A 17,674-nucleotide genomic window follows, 5' to 3' on the forward strand; every position below is an offset into this window, starting at 1 on the left:
CAGCCAGTCCTGAGACATGATGTAATGTCTTTCTCTGGGGACAAAAGATGGCCTGCTTAGTGTCTGCTACAAAACGGAGGGTTCCCCAAGCTCAGCTTTGCTATTCTGCATTGCAACCCCTTCACATATGCAGGCATCTGTCTGGGCCCCTGCCTGGGCCCCTTGGACTTAGGGAGTGAAGGGGAGCCAAAAGAAACCTGAAGCTCCTGCTGCTCGCTGTGCTGTAGTAAGTTCCCTCATCTCTAACTCAGGAGTCTGATGTCTTCTGCCAGCATCCATGAAACACTAACAGCCTAATTTATTAGCTTGTAAGTGGAATCAAATCAAATCCCAGGCTTTACATCTATGCTGTTCCCCTCGCCACATATTTAAGTGTTTTATCATCAATACGATGCCCTTGTTGATGGAGTGACTCGCTGTCACTTCCAGGTGCTGAACTTCACGTCTAAAGTGCCATCTTCCCAGGAACACTTCCGGGGTTCTCTCTCGTTTCCCTAGAATTCATGTGCGACTGGGATGTACTGGATGGAATGGACCAGAAGAAAATTTGATTTGATCGAAGCAGAGAGATACATTAGCTTTAGTTAGTAAACACACAACATGCTGAGCCAATGAATTTGGAGCAGACATTGTGGGAAACAGATCTAACACAGAGAGGTGGAAGTTTCTGAACATTTACATTGTTTTGACCTTGAGAGTGAGCTCAGCCATGAATTTTCTGGAGCTTGACCACATGGAGAAAGTGGTGAGGTTCAGCCTGAACTGCTGTTGAGAGCACAAACTGTGTCTTACTTAATTCTGTGTCTCTGGTATTGTGCCCTTGGCACTGACCCCCATGGGGGCCTGTTTAAATGGGTAGATGGACAAGTGGACAGCCCGGTGATGAGGACTGATGGGAGGCTTGCTGGTCAACCACCAGACTGCCTGCTTCTTAGGGAGGAAGCAGGGAGGCCCAGGCTCTGAGTGTCATGGTACAGGAGCTTTTGGAGTGCTCCTTATAGGAAACTTTCAAGGAGCTCACAGGCCAAAACCAGGCAGAACTGCTTTCTCATTATTCTTTTTCCAGCTGAATGAGATTCAGTTAATGGAAGACTTAATAAGTCCTTCTGGGCTCCAAGGAAAGAGAGACATTCCTCTGCTCCTGAAAATGAGTTCCTGGCTCTGCAGTTCCCAGATCAGGGAGAGGAAAGACGTCTTGATGCTCTGATCTAAATGCCCAAGGCAGGCCCAGCGAGGCTGTGCCCCCCTTCATTAGGCTACATTCACAAGTGCACAGAATCCAAGGGGCACTGCCAAAGAGTGGATAAAATGAGAGTTCCTGTGACCAGGACTCTCACCTGGCCCTGGTTGACTAGCTCACTGCACACCTGTGGGCAATGCATGGCTGTTGACTCTATAAAAAGAGCTCCACCCAGTGCTCTGGGCATGATATGGTGGCAAGGCTGCAAGGTTTCAGGAGAGCAGAGTATAGGCTGGAGTGGTGGCAGCGCCAAGGACAGAGGCCCAGAGGGCAGCTGTGCAGACAGAGGGACCCAGAGGCAGAGACCGGCTTGCTGCATGCAGACTCACTATGAGTGGATGGGATTTTAGTGACTGACCTGCCACCTGGAAATAAAGTTGGGTATAACCCTTTCACCCCAAGTACATTTTCCTGTCAATTTCTTTGGTCACACTGAATCCTTAGCGAACTTGCCCGGGGCTGAAACCCATTGGCAAGACCCGAAGATTCTGTCCCCAGGCCTGGCTGCTGCCTGGCTTGGAGCCAAAGGCTTGTGGCATTTCAGGATCACGGGAACATAGGAACATAGTGGGTACCATACCTTCCTGCTTCCTTCCCCAGATGAGGAGATCAAGGCTCAAGAAGTGGACATTGACTTGCCCAAGGTTGTACATGGGTCTGTGGTAGCACCAAGATGAGAACCTGGGGTCTGCAATTCCCAAAGCATGTCCCTTCAGCATGCGCAGCCCATGAGCTGATGCAGCAGGAGCCAGATAGGCATCAATACCAACACAAATGTTGGGGAGAATGCACCCCCAGATGGGATGGGCCTGCCCAAAACCACAGCATGCTAACGGCTGCACCAAGATGGAGGTCTGCCCTGCCCCTACCCCAGCCTCTGTTTGTTGGCACTCCCTCCCTTCAGATCAGTTCAAGGTCAGCAATGCAGTCCCAGCACAGTTTCTTGCTCTATTTCTGTGGTTTTGGAATCCAGGTTTCTGCCCTGCTTGGCAGGGTGGGCCTGAAACAGTATGCTGAAAACTCAGTTCTGGTTCAAACAGGTGTTTTGAGAAAAAATGCAAAGCAAGAATCTGAAACTATTTCAAATGCCTCTAAAGAGTGCACCGTGCAAAGAGGATTAAAGAACGAGACAAGTTGTTTCCTGTTAGAAATACAGCTTTCTCTGTCCCATTCAATTTGAATTTTCCTGCTACATGACCACTACTCCTGCCACACCCCTAAAGACACTTGGAGGTGACAGCTGGAGGGGACAGTAAGGAATAGTAGCTGTGCTGGTGGGAATGTAGGGAGGTAAACACACAGAATCAGAATCAGGCTGTACAACAGGCAGGTTCCCCCTCTGTACAAGCTGTTCCCCTGCCTCTTTGCCTACAAGGCTCTTTTCCTGGAATCCACAGGGCTTGCTGCATTCGTGGTGTTGCCCAAACACCCTTTTTGGAGCAGCCTTCCCTGGTCACCCCAACAGAGCACTGCTGTCACTAACCGTTGCTTGGCTGCATTTTCCCTCACATCCTCAATCACAAAATGACACCCCACAGTATACTGAAGTCCTTCTTTCTCTGTCTCTCTCTCTCACCACTGACAGGCAGGAAATTCATCTGTGTCCCTTACTGTATGTTCCCTGGGCTGAGCACAGTGGTAGGCCCTCAAAAAATACACGTGCCCTGAAGGCAGATGGAAAAGTGCTCGGAGCTCAGGGGGCAGAGGTTCATCTGGGTTCATGCACAGTGACAGGCGGGGGCTCTGGTCACTTCTGGGCCTCAGTGTTCTCATATGTAAAATGGGATGATTACCACGGCATCTCATAGCAGCCCTGCTCGTGAATGGCCGAGGACGGGGACCAGCTCAGAGCGGCTGCCCTCTGACCTTTGGACCTTGCATTCTGAGGTCTCCTTTACCAGCTGAGCCGTTTGTCACCCTCCGTGAAGATCAGCCATCCTCAGGGAGGGAAGGCAGAGCTCGGCCTACAGACTTCCTCTGGCTTTCGCAAAAACAGCAGAACCCAAAATACTGCAAAACCACACCGTGTATCTGTGCAGCTGCCCAGAGCAGCGGCGAGCAAATGTGAATCCTGCCTCCTGGGCTCCCCTGTGGCTGAGGCAGGATGTGGGGCACTCAGCGTGCGAGGAGGCACCTGGCCCCACTGTGGGGCCCACGGGTCCGGTTACCAGAGACTGGGGCCTTGGAGTTACCTCAATGGCACGGTGGAATGGTCTGCCAGCCATAAGCAGCTCACCCTTGAGCCCAGGTGTGTGAGTGGCTCTGGGTTGGTCCCGAGCAGGGTGCCCATGGAGGTCGGCTCCCATGGACTGTTTGTATCAAACACCACCCCCTTCCCAGTTCTCTGTCCTGTGGCTCTTCCCCGGCAGCCCGGGAATCTGCATAAGCATCTTCCCAGGCTCCACGCAGCCCCAGCTGGGAAACCACACCAAGGGGCAGCCGTAGGCGGAGAGGTCCATAGCCCACTGCACAGATGGCCGACTGAGGCCCAGTGGAGGGAAAAGGCCTGGCAAAACTCAGTGTGATGTGGCATAGCCAAACCCACAACCAGCTCTCTGGACTTCTAGACAGGGACATTTGCCGTTAGTTGGTGGTTTTCAAAGTCTTTAAACTGGATCTCACCTAGGCAGCAACCAGCTGCTAAAACTGAGCTTTTTCTGGTGGAGGTGGAGGTGGAGGTGGGGGTGGGGACCGGAGCCCAGCTGCTGGGCCTCCTCACAGACTTTCACACCACTAAGGTGATGTGAAACCAAAGCCCTTAAGGGGCCACACCCCTTAGTACCAGAGCTGGTGGCCCCAGAATGTCACAGCCACTTCACCTTATCTCCGGGCTTTTCTCTGAGGACTTAGAAGGCCAAATCAGGCAGTTAATTTGCGGTCAAGTTACAAGTGGAGCTTGTTTTTCAGGAACAGATTCTAGGAAATCTTCTGGAAGAAGAGAGTGGGTTTCAAGGATGAGGAATAGGTGTTACTGGTGGCGGGAAGGAGGGGACGTGAGCAGCAGCAGGACTGGGTGGAAATGGATGTCATCGGAATCACGGTAAGGATGCAGAGGCTGGTGGCAAGTTAGCCCTGGCGGGCACCCATCTGGATATGGGGGTGGGTGCTGAGGGGCTGGGCTGATCTCAGCCCCACGCTGGAGCCCACCTCCACCACCCGCCCTACCCTCGTTCCCACCACAAAGGCAAGGATCCGACCTCTGAATCACAAAGACACACCCATCTTTGAAATAACCTCTACTGTACATGGAGTAGCCATTTTCGTAATCGGATGTAGAATGCGTTTCTCATATACACGCGTTGGTGGCTTGTTGACGCATTTAAATGAAGCAAAAGGGGAAACACTGAGCTAACCAGAACTCTCCAGTGATTAGATGAACATCGTGAACACTGCTTGACCACATGGGATGAGAACGGACTGCCTGCTAAACCTCCTGTGTGTGCAGAGAGCCCACCGTGCTGTGGGTGCAGGAGGCACAGGGGGGGAACGAGGACCCAGGCACAGGGATCCCACATTTGAGGGGCAGGGGACAATCATTTCCACATGGTTTTAAGGCAGAGAAAGCAAACAAATTAAGAGCACAGCTTCAGGAGTCAGAGAGCTGGGTTCAAATCCCAGCTCAGCCACTTACCCGCTATGTGACCTGGGGAGAGCTCCTTAACTGCTCTGAGCCTCAGTTTCTTCATCTGAAAAATAGAAAAAACTACTCAGACTTACCACAGGGAGAGAGCATGAGCATCTAACCAGAAAGTGCCTGCAGTGTGTTCAGCTCTGTCACATAAATGCTAAGTACTAATGTGAAGTGACAGCCCTTTGTGGGAACAGAACAGCAGTTACCTAGAGAGCTCTGGCTGGGCGTCAGAGGACCTGTCAAGGCTTCATGCTTCAGCCTGTAAATGAAAGCTCTGCACTACATGAGCTCTAGCACCCTTCCTGCTCTAGACAGAAGAGCAGAAGAGGGCGTGCTGCAACCCAGATCTCTCTTGCCGGCTGGTAAGCTGCTTTACACACATGTGTGAAACTTCACAGCAGAGGCTGAGGCAGCTCCAGCCTTCCATCAGAGGAAGAAACTGAGGTTTGGACAGGCAGAGTAGCTTGGCAGGGGACAGACACCTGTGCAGGTCATGCCTGCAGCTGGGCTGGTGGCAAGTCCCAGGTCCCATAGGGGAATGGGGTCTGACTCTGGAATATTCTACTTGGCAGGAATCAGACAGCTGGGCATTTTGTAAATGGAGAGAGAACTTGATTGAGAATGAGGGAGGCATAATTACTGTTTTAGCTTTCTTCCTAAATGCCGAGTGGGGGAAGGCCATCCCTGAATACCAACAAATGGTAATAATACTCCCCCCGTGGTACTAGTAACACCCCCTGGGCTGCAGCAGCTTCAGCTACACACTGTCTGGGCTCTTGTCACTTGGGAGGAGTGCCGAATGCTTGCCCTCTGAGAGTGAGGATGAACAGAACTTTCTGTATCATTCAATTTTAGTGCATGTGCTGCTGAAGCCAGCATGAAAACAACTTTCTGAACAGTTAAGACCACCTGGCTTTGACTTTTCTCCCTCACCTGAGTGCACCTGCGCCCACGGACCTGAACTCATTGATGACTCAGAGGCCCGTGGACGTGAATATCACCTAGCGGTCACCCTGGCCAGCAGGAGGGAATCGGTGCCCAGGATGGGCCTGGCCTGCATGGAAACAACTCGAAAGAAGGAATATTTTTTAAAAATCAAAAAATAATTTAAAGTAGTTACTTTCCAGAATAAGCAACAAGTGTTGCTTGCACCCTTTCTCCTGACACATACAGGCAAGCTTCACGGGGACACAGTCCTGCCTAACTACTGTTAGGTGAGCCTCGAGGCCATATGGGTCGTGGCTAGGGGACCGCCAGCCTGTCACGGCACTCCTGGCTGCACGTCCTTCAGTGAGGTACTTAACCTCTCTGTGCCTTGGTTTCCTCGGTAAAGTAGGGCTAAGGATCGTGCCTTCCTCCCCGGATTGCTGAGATTAGGAAGTCAGCATGCATGAAGTGCTTAAAGCATGCCTGGCATGTAGTAAGTGCTCTAGGAGAGCTAAGTTATTACCACCATCACCACCACCACCTACTTGCCAGATGCTGCCCATCTCATGGAAACTGTCACTGCTCCCACTTCCCAGATGAGCAAATTTAGCCCATGAGGGTCAAACAAACTGAATTATTCACTGTGCCAATATTTAATTAGCAATGAGCTAAAAGGAGGACTCTGACAGGGAGCTCTTTACCCTGACACTGCTGGCTGAGTGTTAGAGAGCAGAGGCTTGGAAAGGCCAGCTGCCCCATGTGCTTTGATCTTTTCCTCCTCAGCTAATGGATCCTCTGCCACACTAACGGACTCAGACAAAACCCTTCCTAAGCAAGGCCAGATGTGGCAAAGGTAATGTGAATTTGGAAGGAGAAACACGGGGTTTGGAGCTTGTGTGGTTACAAGTGGCCACTCAAGGTAAAAAACACCCAGACTCCTAAGCGAGCCCCCAGAAACCTCCCTGGACACGCAGCAGTGGGGAATGGGCCTGAGTTCTCCCGATGCCCTTGCCTGCTCAGCCCAGTCACGCACCTTTCCATTTGCAACTGTTTGATTTCCTACCCAAAAGCATCCAATTTGTAAGAACTGAGTTGGTGGTCAGGAGATCTGACTTCCATTCCAGATTCCAGGCTCTGGCATTCATCAGCTCTGTGGCTTTGGATAAATCGCGTCACTTTAAGCCTCAGTTTCCTCATCTGCAAAGCAGGCCTAACAACAGGGCCCACATCCTGAGTCCTGTGAGGATTCAGTGAGAGATGCACAAAGTGCTCAGCGCAGCGCCGGGCAGAGTGAGTGCTCAACATGGTTGGTAAGCAGATGACAGTGTGATGGGTTATGGCTAAAGATGCACAGGCCTGCATTCACATCAAGTGCTCCCTGGGCCAGCCAGTCTGGAGGAGGGCCAGGGCTGGTTCCGCTCAGGCAGGTAGCAGGAAGTAGGCCGTGGGAGGAGCAGGGAGGCATTTGGTTATTGTGAAGTCCCACTTTACAGATGAGAAACTGAGGCTTGGAAAGGCGAGTGTCTCCCCCAAGGTCACACAAGGTTAGTGTTGGAACTTGGACTCAAACCTTGGTCTCCTGAAACCTGCTCAGGCATCATTCCACTGTCTCTTGCTCATTCCTTCTGCTGGCTTAGAAGGCAAATGTCCAGTTTGTCCATCCTTGTGGGTGGGCTGACCAAAACTCAATTCAACAAGCTTTTTCTGAATCACTTCAAAATATTCTCCTTCCTTTTCTGGGACAGTCAAGCCCATCACACATGCCCTAGATCCTGGAGTGGGAAGTGGGGAGGTCAACTGAATACAATTCAGGACATAAAACAGAAGATTGTGGTATCTACATTTGCCTTTTGGGTTCTTGTTCACTGGTCCATTTTTCCCGTGCCTTGTGATAGGTGCTGTGGGGAGAGTGGGCACGGGAAGGCACAGGCTCTGCTCCCCAGAACTGCTGGCCCAGAGTATGAGAAAGGGGTTCTCACTGGAGAAGAGATGGGGAAGGCAGGCACAGGCTGCTCTGGACAGGGAGGGCTTCAGGGAGGATGTGAGCCTGGCACCAGTTCTAGAAAAATGGGAAGAATATGATGAGGCAGAGAGAAAAAGAATTCCAGAGTCTTGTAGGGTGAAGTTTTGAAAGGAAGCAAGGAGGACAAATGTCCCAAGTTTTTGTCTTTATTTTTTTTCCACAGGGTCAGGGCAGAGTTGGTCCTAGGTAGAATCCTCAATCTGAACATTCAGGAAGTATAACTGGAGTGAGCCTCAGTTTGTGCATCAGCAAAATGGGAAGCTGAGGCCAACTGCTAGGCTCCTGGAGACTAGTGAGTGATGAACACACATGAACATCCCAGATGGTCTAGAGCCATGCTTCCCCATATGCGGCCACTCTTCATGGGTCTCTAGCACTTACATGTGTTTACAGGAGCAGAAGCATTGACTAAAGTCAACATGCATGAAGAGTTTAAAGCATGCCTGGCATGTAGTAAGTGCTCTATGCCAGAGAGCGTTGGTGGAGGCAGTATGTTCCTCGGAGCAGAGCTCAGGTTTGCTTGCCATCCAGAGTAATAGAAATCATGTCTCCTCCCAGGGGAAAGGAAGGGTGGGTTTGCTTACAATTATAAAAGATCATGCCTCCTCATCAATGACAAAAAGCCGGAGGACCTGAGGGACAAGTAGAAATGATGCAAACATGAAGCTCACGCTGCCGGCTGTGCTGTAACACAGTCCTTCATTTCTGACCTGGGAAGCTCATGTCTTCTGCCAGCATTTGCCAGCAGATTAATTTGTTAGCTGGCAAGCAGGGTAACATCTCAGGATTTTCACCTTCACAGCCTCTGGCACACGTGGCAATTTTTAATTAAAATTACACAAAATGTAAAATACAGCTCCTTGGTTGCTCTAGCACCTAATCACCTCAGGGTTAGTGGCTACTATTCCCATCATTGGTGGGCACTAGTCTTGCAAAGGAGAGCACTGGGTTTGGGGCCAGATCAACTGGGTTCAACCCTTGCTTCTACTACTTACTGGCTATGGGGCTTTGAGCAAGTGCTGCCACCTCTGAGTTCCTTTTCCTCGTCCATAAGGCCAGAAACCCAGGGCTGACTTCATGCTCTTGTGACGATTCCACAAGGCAACAGAGACCAAGTGTGTAGCCCAGATGGGCACACAGTAAGGGCTCCCTGAACATGAGCTAATACTTTCAGGTAGTGAGCAAGTGCCAGTTCCCCTTCATACTACAGTGGGTGGCAGCGGAGGGGAACACCGAGGGGTGGGTTGGAATGGGAAGGAAGGTGGCAAAAGCCACAGGGGCCTAGGAAGGTTTGGCCTCACCCCAAGGGCAAGTGGGAGCCTCAGAAGATCATAAGCAGAGGGATGTCTCTTCACTCCACACCCAAGCTCATAGAGGTGGTGGAGAAGTGGAGAGGCCACAGGCTTTGGCCCAGAAGATGTGAGTGGGATTCTGACACTGACATTTTCCAGCTGTAAGGTCTTAGGCAAGGTATTTTACCTTGACAGCCATGGTTTTCCCCTTGCAGACACCAGCATTTTAAGACCCACCTCATGGCACTCTTGGGAGAGTTAAATGAGATAAGACATGCAAAGCTCCCAGAACATAGTTCCCAGCACATAGTAGGTACACTAAGAAAAGAAAATCCATAACGTCTTTCTTTTCTGGGCTGGCCTAGAGGACAAGCAGGAAACATGAGTGGCACAGAGGCGCAGGTATGGTGACCAAGGGCCACTGGACTTTTCTTAGGTAGCAGATTACTCCCAGTGACCCTCAGAGCCACTTCACCTGGAAAGGCAGGTTTCAGGTTTTCTTTACCTTAGCTGGGGTCAGGCTCCCTGGAAGGTGCCAGGTCCCTACACAGTGGATGCTGTTGGCACCCAGCCCAGATGGCCTCTTCTGGGCTGGGCCACCATCCCTCAGGCACTGTGGCCGTGGGCTGCTACCAGCTCATAGATGCCCCCTGCTCTAGAAGATTGCTCCAGCCAGGTAGGAGCTGCCTCACCTGGAAGATGGCCACCTCTTGGCTCCCCATCACCCTGGCAGTCCCCAGACAATGACTGACGGAGCCCAGGGCTACAGGAGGTTGGCCCTCTTTGCTTCAATGAGGGACCAACCGTATGGTGGGTGCACTTTGTGCTCCATGCACCCGAAGGTTGACTCCAGCTGGAGGCACAGTCTTGCCCAGCCTCTGTCCTCCCCCTGCCTCTCCCACTCCTTTCCTCCAGCACCCGCCCAGTGAGCCACACACATCTGAAGCCCTGCCTCAGGCTCTGCAGGGAGGGAGCAGAGACCCCTGCATGAGGCTGGTCTGAGCGGTCACTGTCAGGAAGAGAAAGGCCCAGAGGTGAAGTGCTCTCAAGTTCACAGTCTTCTCAAGAGCTGGGAGGCTCCTCAGCACCCACCTGCCCCTAAACCTTGGCTTTATAATGAGCAACCAGAAGCCACTGGACATTTAGCAAAGACTCACCGGACCCAGAATGTGCCAGGCCCTGTTTTTGATGCTGGTGACACAATGGTGAACAAGGCAAAGTCCCTCTTGAAGCAAATGCATCAAATCAGAGCAGACTGCGTCTGCAGATAATTAAAGGGGGTGGCATGAGAAGTGGATGACAGAGGAGACAGCACCCAGGTAAATTCTAAGCTGAGCTCCTGGATGAGTCAGCCATGCAAACACAGGGTGAGGACAGCCAAGTTCAGGCCGAGGTAGAGTCAGCACAAGGTCAAAAGGCAGAAACGGGCTGCTTGTTTTCTGCCCGAAAGCCTGGGCGATGCAAGCATACTGAACTCCAGGGATACTTTTACAGGATGAGGTCAGACAGGGGAGCAGGGTCTGATCAGGTCGCCCCAGAAAGGCAGTGACTTGTCACTGGGCACGTAAGCAAAGGTAAGAAACTCTTCACAGTTCCCCTTTCTAGTCCCTTCCTCTGGGTTAGCTCAATCCTTGCAAAACCTCAGCACAACTGTTTCAAACTGGGGCTCCCAGGCCAAGACAGCCTTTCAGGTGAGATGTTGCAATACCAGAGATTAAGCCTTTTGTGAATAAGCCAATTAGTGGTGGCATCTGGAACACAGGCTCCACTTTTCTCAGCGTTTCTCTGGGCTTTCATGTGAAGGCGCCTATCAGACATAAGGCCAATAAATATTTCACAGCCCTTCATCTCATCTCACATCAAATGAACCACGGGCTGCGGAGGCGTGGGGAGTGTCTGCAGGGTGTAATTAGAGATTGGCTGAGGCAGAGGGTGGGCTTTCAGAGGGGGCTCGCTGCTAGCCCCACCCCCACCCCAGCAGCTGTGAGTTCTGCTGCTCCCTCGCTCGCTGGGCAACTTGGCACCAGAGCTGGAAATGTTTGGAGCCTCAGTCTCCTCTCCTGGAAAATGGGAACACTAGTGACTGCGAGAGAGCAGACTGAAGGCGGTTTGACTCTGGGCACAGGTGTCTGGTCTTCTCATTACCGACAGTGTCAGGTGCCAGGGCTTAGCAGGCCTTGCCCAGGGGTGGCCCCCACAGCTGGGAGCTGCACGGGATGCAGGACACAATCCATTATAGGGAAGGACCGGGATAGAGTAGCATTCAAGGGGACCACTTCTTCCTGAGTCTTCACTGTGTGATTCATGCATTCACTGATGACCTTTTCAAATGGGATTTAAGTGATAAACAGAAGCGCTCCTCAGTGCTGCAGGTGGAGGGCAAAGAAAGAAAAGCCTAACCATTTTCCCTCTTTAGGTCCCTAGCGTTAGTATCCAGAGCCGGAATTACATCCTTCTGGTAGACTTGCACATTCTGGCAGTAAATACTCATCACAGGGGTTTTTAAAGACTGACAAACACAAGTTCTCATCAAGCCAAAGCTTGCTAAGGACACAAAAGCAAGATTATCTAGGTCTGGGGCATTCATGAGTGGTGTATGGAGTAGACAGATACACATGAAATCTACAGTCCTTGTGGAAGCAGCTGAGTTCAACATGATGGAATTGTTCCAGCACATCTAATGATACAGAAAAGTAACTGTCTTTACTGGGCACCTACTATGTTCCCAGCACTTTACATACAAAAGCTACCATTTATTAATTGCTTATATGTGCACTGTTTCAAACACTTCATGGGGATGAAGCCATTCTGTTTTCTGAACAACCTAATATTAGGTGTCTTACTGTCACCCCATATTTAGGCAAGCATGGACAGGGGAAGCGACCTGTCTGAGTCACACAGCTAGTAGATGGCAGACTCAGCAGTCCAGACTGCCAGGTTCTGGAGCTGCTGCCAGGTGGTGGCACATTACCTAAGCACTCTCCCCTCACCTTGGCTGCAGACCTGGAGAGTCACCTGCCATTACTTGCGTTCTTACCAAGAGTCCACTGAGTGGTAGAAAGATGAAGGGCTTTCCTGTGGGTCTACTCGGGGACAGTCCCACCCCTCAGCCTTTCTGTAGTGTATCCTGAGGCCCACCAAGGGTGGGAGAGGACAGCTGGGAAGGACAGGAGGAGAAAAGCCGTTCAACCTTTTGGAATTCAAGAGTGTAAAATTCCCATGTGATCATCTTTAAAGTCAGACTGACAACCTGGTGTGTGGAAGAGTCCAAGTTGTGGAGGATGGGAAGTAGGGAAGGGGACCGTGGCTTCTTTGGAAGTTGGGGGTCCTCATGTAGGGTCCCACTAGGGCTGGCAAGGACTAGCTGTTTGACTGGACAGGTCTCTCAAGTCACAACAGGCCCAGTGTCCCTGGAGAGCACACTTTTCAAGGTCTGTGGTGAAAGCAAAGGTCAGAGTGGAGGGGTGCAGAGCAAGAAGCAGCCCCTTAGGGGCCACCCTCTCTGGCTCACTAGTGCTCGGGGGCTGTGTCCTCCCGGGCTGTGTCCTCCCTCGCTTCTCCTGCAGGTCAGTGTCAGCATGTCCAGGATTCCTGGCACAGAAGCACAGTTCAGCATGAATCACTCATGAGGCATTTTGCTCATATCACTTTTGAGCACTTTTTCTTATTCTAGTCTTTTATTTTTCCCCTATTTAATCTTGTAGTGGGTAAGGTCTCTGTTTAGTATAAGATTCCATGGTTACATAAAGAAAAAGATTGAACACATAAGAAATGCAAACTTCTCTAAGGCAAAAGCTGATAACTGCAGCCCCAAGCTGCCTGCCTACTTTGGTAAATAAAGTTTTATTGGAACACAGCCATGCACATTCATTTCTGTACTGTCTATGGTGGCTCTTCTGCTATGATGGTGGAGTTGAGTAGTCGTGACAGAAAATGGTATGGCTCCCAAACCCTAAAATATTTACTACGTAGCCCTTATGAAGAAGTTTGCTGGTCCTGATCTCTGCCCTCAACAACAGGAAAAATGAAGGCAGCCCTGAGACCATAAGGCAGCATACTGGGCACCTGGCCAGTACTCATAATAGACAAAGGGCTCTTACAAAGTAAGGGGCACACACACATATGCCCAGTTAAAAATGAGGAAAGGATGTAAAGAGGTAAGTCACAAAGGAATACAAGTGACCAATAGGCGACAGAGGGGCTCCACTTCACTCATCATCACAGGGGCGTCATTTCTCTCGCACTGGAATCTCAAACATGCACATGATTGAGCAGCCCCGAGCTTGTGATTCATGTGACCCTCCCCTGCCTTGTCTGCACCCTCCCAGGTGCTCCTCACTGTGGTTCTGGGTCCCCCTTGCTCTCTCTGTTCCAGCCTTGCTAATTCCACATCTGCTCTTGAACTCTCCAAGCTTGATCCTGCCTCAAGACCTCTGCACTTGCTGAATGCTCTTGACTACTTCCTGTTACTCCCGTCCCAGCTCAAACATCACCCTTCAGGGAGGAGGACTATAAGGCCAAAAATAGTGTACACTTCTCTAGCATTTTCTTTGGCAATTTAGGTACACGGTAACTCTGTGATATCAGCAGGGCTACAGTTATTAAAATGGCCAGGTCAGTGTCACAGCTGGGACATCGTGAACTGGAACTGCTCATGCCTCTCATAACTCCAAGCCCAGGTTCATTTCCCTAAGCCATGCGGCTGACCACAGAGGAGAAAAAACATCCCCCATCAGTCTGAGATTTTACAGGCAGACTCTTTAAAAATGGAGTTCAAGGGCAAGGACAAGTCCTTCATCAGATTCCAGGCATCCCGTTGGAGGAACCCTTCAGAAAGAGGCCAGAGCTGATCTCTGCACCTTTGGGGCTGACAGTGTTAGTTCGGCAAACACACAAACTGCTCTCCTGGGTGGCATCAGCCTCTTGGCATTACTGCCCAGCGGTGTGCCAGCCATTCCTGCTGACTGGCGGTGAGTCAAAATTTACCTTGTGCCAAGTTCCTGGTCAGGCTTTTACTATAACCATCCCAGGGTCATTTCTGGCAGTGCAGTGTCTGGACGGTCCCATGGCAGACGGCCTAGGAGCCCCAGCCCTACTCTGGACTCTGCCGTTACAAGCTGTGTGACTTCAAGCTAGTCCCTTTGCTTCTCTGGGCTTCAGTTCCTGCCTTGGAAGAAAGGGAGTGTGTTGAGGAGCCCATCAGGGTGGTGGACAGCAAGCCCAGGCATAACCACAAAGGACAGTGGCTCTATGTCCCTCAGGGTTACTACCTCCCTGGGGACCTCTGGCAAATTCCCAAATTCTGAACCTCAGTTTCCCAATCTGTCAAATCTTGTGCTAAAACAGGGGATATGGAAACTGCTGCCTCACAGGAGTGTGAGTCTGTGCTATGAAGCAAGAGACAAAACTTTGAATTAGCTGTAACTTTTAAAAATGAGAAAATTTCACATAAAAATCTGGACCTCTGGCTTCCTTTGATAAAGAAAAGGAAACCAGGAGCTCCGGGCCCATACTCCCCAAGGCCAAGCAACCACCATCTCCTTTCGTCAGAATCTGGTCAGTTTTCTCATTTGCCACAGGCCCCACCACTCTCAGTTGTATTAACCAGGCCTCTTTATGCATTTGCATTATGCATGTGACCTATGAACTGGATGTCCTAAAGGTCTCCTCTGCTTCTGCTTTCCATGACTTTCCTGGTATTATTCACATGCCACCAGATGCTGCCCTGCCAGCCCCTGGAGTAGAGCGTGGTGGGCCGCCAGCTTGCAGGTGAGTCCTGCAGGGCTGCCTCTGTCTGCCAGGATTCCGATCCCCTGGCCAGCAGAAAGGTGATAGCCTCTGAAATGCACCAACCAGCCGTCAGGCGACATGGAGCTCCCCACCGCTGCCACAGCAGCCTCCTGTCATTACCTGCAGTGTGTAATAATCCCCGTTTAGAAACCTTGGGAAGGACCCTGCAAGAAGAACTTCCTCCTGAGTAATTTCCTGATCACAGAATTTCAGGGTTAGAAAGGACTTCATTTAAAAAGACATCTAAACCAACCCACCATTATGGTTTTGCTGTCTGCCCAGCACTGCTGGGAGCTGAAAATAAAAAGATGCAGCAAATGCAGCCCTACCCTGGAATCCTCCCAGGCTGTGGAGGTCAGTCAGGTAAACAGATAACGGCAGTGAAGGATTCCAAGGGATCTAATACCCAACAGCTCCCGTGTACTCAGCCATGTGTACCAACACTTCACATCAATAACTTTGCCTAAGTCTCAAGAAAACTCACCCAGGAGGTACTGTTTTTAATCCCTGGTTTGCAGGCAAGGGCTCTGAGGCTCAGAGAGGTTAAGGCCCTTGTCAAGGGTGCACAGCCTTTAGGTGCTGGAGCCTGTTTTGATCCCAGTGATGTGAGACTCCAGAACTGGGCTTGTAAACAGAACCTTTGTCTGCTATTTTGGAAGGGCAGCCTGGGAGGTAGAGAGGAGATGCCTGGGACCAGAGCCTGTGGGAGGGGCAAACGTCTACGCCAAATCCTGAAGGACAAGCAGAAAAGAGAGCAGGCCTTGGGGCCAGGCTGAGGGCAGGGCAGGCACAGAGGTCTGAGGCATCATTAGCAATCAGAGAAATGCAAATGAAAACAGAATGAGACATCTCTGATTCCTATTAGCCTTGCAAAAATTAGTGGTACTGATGCCATTCAGATATCTGGAGACACGGAATGGAATCGTGAAGCTTGCTGATGGGAAAGGGGCTCAGCCATTCTAGGGAACCACCTGGCAGTACTGGTACAAGTTACATACATATATACTCTATGCTCCAACAATTCCACTCTAAGGCAAATACCAGAGCTAGCCAAAGTGTCACGGACAGTTATCAAGAACATTCCAGAATGTCCTTATATACTTTAAAAGAAGAAAATTTCTGGCTTGTGAAAATGTTAAAAAAAAAAAAAAACATGGGGGAAATGTTTCTGTTATAATGTCAAGAAATCAGGAGACACACAGGATGCTAACAGAGCCACCACAGAGAGTGCCCTGGACAGTGTCTGGGACTACCTGCCAGGCACACATTAAGAACTCAATGAACGAATGTGGTCAAGTATTGTTACTTGGAACAATCATGCTTTGGGACCTTGAACAGTCTTTACACTTCCCCCATTCACCATTCGTCATTTAATACAATGATGAACACCTGCCAGGGGCCAGGTAACGGTCCAGGTGGTCAGACTACTGCAGGGAACAAGCCTGAGGGCAGCTTAAATCCTAGACACTTGGGAGAATCAGCAAAGCAAATATTTAATGGGTCAGAGGTAGGGGACAGACGGAGAGTGTAGAGAGGTGTGTGTGTGTGTGTGTCTACACACACGTGCACTGCTTTGTAGATACTCTGCGCTGAACTCAGCCCCCTATTTCAGCATCACAAAACCGGTGTCCTAACACATCTGCCTTCCAAGCGCTCCTAATGGTCCCAGCTTCAAGTGGAACTTAATTTCGATCATCAAGGACTCTTAGAGCTTCTTCCAAGTCATCAAGATGTGGAGTCTGGCTTATCTGGTGCCCTTCCTCTGGGTCAGAAGCTTGTGGGTCTGATCTTTCAGCAGGAACATGAGCACCCTGCAGTGAAGCCCTGCTCCTGCCGGCTCTGCCCCACCACACTTACAAAAAGACATGCATGGGGTGATCAAAAGCCTCAGACAGTGCTCTTACTTCCGTCTAGGAATCTACTCCAGGAAATGGCTCAACACGCAGACAGAGTCTGGTACCCAAAGAGGTTTGTCATCAGGTTATTTTTAAAAGCAAAATGCCAGAGTTCCACCACTTTTAAGTATTAAGTGCATCGTGGTACATTCAAATATCTATTATAAGACAGAAAGGTTTGCATCATTAATAACACTCATGAAGAATTTAAAGTAACAGGGAAAACATCTGCTAAATGGTGAAATGGAAAAAAAAAACAAAGGAAACAATATCAGAATCAGAATTAGTTTTAGCAATACAGGAACCAAAAGCACCTTGAAAGGATGCTCTAAAATGCTACAGTAGATGCCTTCTAGGAGGGCTGGTTCTGTGGGAGTTTTCCCTTTGGGGCCTTGACACTTTCATTTTCTGGATTTTTTTTCAGTGATCATGGCTACTTGTATGAGCATCAAATGAAAACAAACAGAAAAAAACATCAAACCCTAAAAAATGGTGGCACCTTTATAACCTTCTCCAGCAACCCGATGCTGGGCTGGTGCCTCCCCAAGACCTTGCAACCTCCCAAGGGCTGCATTTAATGAGAAAGCCTCCAGGGATTTGGGACTTCATTTCCGGAGGCTTAGGCCTGAAGCAGAGAAGGAAAAACAGGAAGCCATAGAGGATGCCAACAAGGGAAAGAAGGTAAGGGCAGCGTGAGAAGGCAGACCCAGCACATTTTTAAAAGTTAAAAAACCAAGAAAACAAAAAACAAATGGCTCCCGGAATGAGGGCTTGGGAACTTGTCCCTGGATTCTGAGGCTCCCTAGCCCTTCCCTCCAGCCCCACAGCCCCCTCCCCACTTGACCGGCCTGTGGGACTGTTACCAGGAGGGCAGAC

At 50.3% G+C, this 17,674-nt stretch overlaps 1 protein-coding gene across 4 annotated transcripts in view; it reads right to left on the reverse strand.

Annotated features, from left to right (window-relative positions):
* Positions 1 to 17,674, reverse strand: part of ST3GAL1 (ST3 beta-galactoside alpha-2,3-sialyltransferase 1) — an 88,822-nt gene that overhangs the window by 32,491 nt on the left and 38,657 nt on the right. For 3 of the 4 annotated variants that reach the window (XM_073230170.1, XM_073230165.1, XM_073230169.1), the window contains exon 3: positions 4,872 to 4,926. The exons of the other annotated variant lie outside the window; for it this stretch is intronic. The gene's annotated coding sequence lies outside the window, so the exon portion shown is untranslated. The remainder of the gene's footprint in view (positions 1 to 4,871; positions 4,927 to 17,674) is intronic. 4 annotated transcript variants of the gene reach the window in all.

The sequence above is a fragment of the Manis javanica genome, chromosome 2 (genome assembly GCF_040802235.1).
Source record: "Manis javanica isolate MJ-LG chromosome 2, MJ_LKY, whole genome shotgun sequence".
Taxonomy (NCBI): Eukaryota; Metazoa; Chordata; class Mammalia; order Pholidota; family Manidae; genus Manis; species Manis javanica.